General features: G+C 46.1%; 1 long non-coding RNA gene across 1 annotated transcript; it reads left to right on the plus strand.

Moving 5' to 3' along the window:
- Positions 1–238: 238 nt before the first annotated feature.
- On the plus strand, positions 239–2,368 carry LOC122190916. Its single transcript, XR_006182262.1, has 2 exons — positions 239–632; positions 1,920–2,368. It is a non-coding gene; the product is annotated as an uncharacterized LOC122190916 (long non-coding RNA).
- The last annotated feature ends 495 nt before the right edge of the window (positions 2,369–2,863 follow it).

Raw genomic sequence — 2,863 nt, forward strand, 5'->3', positions numbered from 1 at the left:
CAGCACCGCGCCCCGAGCCGCGACCCGAGCCGCCGCCCGCCCCGGCTGGAACCGCGAGCCGCCGCACCGCCGCTGGCGGCAGCACCGGGCTGGGCGGCGGGCCGGGGCCGGTCGGAATGGCCGGGGGCGGCAGGGCGGCGCGCGGAGCCAGCCCGGGGCAGCTCGGCGGCCGGAGGGGTTGCGCTGCTCTGCGCTGCGCTGAGAGCGGCACCGCTCGGCGGCTGCCGGCCGCCCCGCCGCTGTGCTGCGCCGAGCGGTCCGAGCTCACCGCAAACCCGCACCCCCCTTCGAGAACAGGGAAGGGGTAGCTCCGGGAATGCAGCTGTGGGAAAGAGAAATCCTGCCCACGGATAAGGTGTCTGGGGGACTAAAAGCGGGGTCAGTTTGCTTTCTTCCCCCTCTTTTTTTTTTTTTTTTTTTCTTGTTACTGTTCCTTTCTTCCGAAGTACAGACGCTCGGTTTTTCTGCAGTGAGGACGTTGAAGTCTCTAAAATGGCACCAAATCTCTCAGCAAAACGGACTGTGTAGTTGCATTGTTAAGCATTTTCCTCGCTGACGTGCACCACATTGACATTAATCTCAGAAACAAATGTCAAAGTAATTCTGACATCGTTAGAGAGCCCGTTCTGCAGGTAAGCAAAAAAAAAAGTGAAACTGTGGAAGGCGTTTTTTTTTTTTTTGAGGGGGGTGACAGAAAATGTGAGGCGTTCAGGTTTGGCTTCTTGTGCAGAGCGGCGGGAGCCGCAGAATTGCACCTCTCGTATTATGACCGTGTTCAAACTCATTCCTTTGCGCCTTGAGGAAGGTATAAAATTAAATTAAAGCTCCCAGCAGCGCATCAGGTCCCGCTCTTAGCCTCGGCTCCGCACTCAGGCTTGTTCACGTCGCCGACGCTTCAGAACAAAACCCTGTTAGCCTCAGCGTCGTCGGGCAGATTTTTCTGTTTGATTACATTAATAATTTAATTTCTATTTCCTACCGGCTCTTCCAAGTGGGCAAATCAACCCCCTTCCAACATGGGTGGGGGCAGTTATTTATAGCTCGTTCTCTGGAACAAAATGTACCAACACTCCCTCCTTTGAATCTCATTGCGGTTTGACTGCACTTTGATATTTAAGACCGTCGGTTTTCCTTGTCAAACTACCTGCTATAGGAAATTGCTCCCTTCGCTTGGCAAATCACTCTTCACAAAGGTAGACAGGAACATTTGCCTAAGGAAAGAAACGTTTCTAAAACGTTGCAGGGACAGATCCAAATTAATAAGCTGGTAAATCTTCTGTAAGAGCTGCCCTTACGGTAACTATGTGCAGAGTTCTCCATAGCGCTGTGCCTAGCTATCAGACTAAATCAGAACCGACTAAAATGGTGCCATGCCTCCTTGTCCCCTTGACAAGTATATTTTGTCATCACTTGCTGGGCAGATTTTTGGGAACTCCATATGCACCTCATGATCAGTACAAAAATATGGTCCGATTTTAATGTTATTTAAATATCCCTGCTCTCCCTCCCCAGCTGCAGTTCTGAATATTGTTAAAGTGCTTTTAAATATTTCTCTCGTTGTCTGAGAACTTCAACCGACACTGCTGCTACCGCTGTGCCTTTAAAAAAAAAAAAAAACACGTTTCTGTATTTTGAGCTGAAAGCTCAACAACGAGCTCAATATACGTGCAAAAAAACCGCTGAGGGAACAATGCAAAGTAGTTGGGATAGAGAGAGGAAAAAAAAAAAAAAAACAAAAAAAAAAAAAAACAAAAAAACCTCAAACACTTCTCTCAAATTATGCCTCCTAAAGACTGAATTACAGTAATTCAGGCTTTGAAAACCAGCACCCTTGGCATTACAATGACATACGTGTTTTGATGTACGCGAAGGTACGGTTTGAGATGCCGAAATGCTAACAGGAGTTTTAAATTTCATAGATGTAGATTTGGAAAGTTCCCCTGCCACTTGCAGGGATATCCGCACATGTTAGCAAAAGTGCTGCAGGGAATAATGCCCAATAATTACCGCGATCTTCGCGACCGACAGCATCCTCACGTACAGTGCCCTTCGTGGACAGAGACCAGCGGCTAAACAAACACAAATGAATAAAATAAGTGCAAGCCAGACTTCTTCGTGTAGGGAGTTGAAATGCAAGGAGCGTATAGAATAAAAGAAAAACGTGTATTTACAACTCCAAATCATTGCATTGACAGCAATAGAACAAGATCACTATACATGACAGAAGGGGGGAAACTCCTGTTCGGACAGTGATTATTGTATGACAAGAAGCAATAACTACTTTGCTATAAACAAAGCAGTTAATTATGAAGTTTATTATGAAGAAACCGAATGAACAGCCGTCCAAATAAATGCCCTCTGCATCCAACATGTGCAAGGTGTTTGTGATGTTTTCAGTGCCACTAAACTTTCTGTCTTTTTAAACATTATTGTGTTTTTGCTCTCCGTTATGAACATTGTTTTCCAGTTGCCCTAATTTCAGCACTGCCTAACACTCCTAAACTGCATGGAGAAATAAGAGAAAGGGTATTTTTTTTTTCCCTGCATATGCGCGTCAGTAAATTCAATATGCATTCTTACTTCACGTTTTCATGTGGTTATACGGAGCCCGTGCAAATATTAGGCTCCAACTCCGATGTATTTATGCTGTATCCTATTGCTTATTCCTGATCCTCAAAGACTGGTAGCACATTCACCTGTCAGGCAGGTAGGGAAAACTCACAAGAGCGTAGCAGTGCCATCGTTCTTCAAGTTGGGAGCTTTCTCTTTGTGTCACTGTGATTTTTACCTTTTTTTTACTGTAACGTCCAGACGGACGGGTTTATTTAAAGCAAGTGAACTCCTTGGCAGTGCACGAGCAGAT

This window comes from Lagopus leucura, unplaced genomic scaffold, assembly GCF_019238085.1.
Source record: "Lagopus leucura isolate 7727_CA_CO unplaced genomic scaffold, USGS_WTPT01 93-20_obj-0_obj, whole genome shotgun sequence".
Taxonomy (NCBI): domain Eukaryota; kingdom Metazoa; phylum Chordata; class Aves; order Galliformes; family Phasianidae; genus Lagopus; species Lagopus leucura.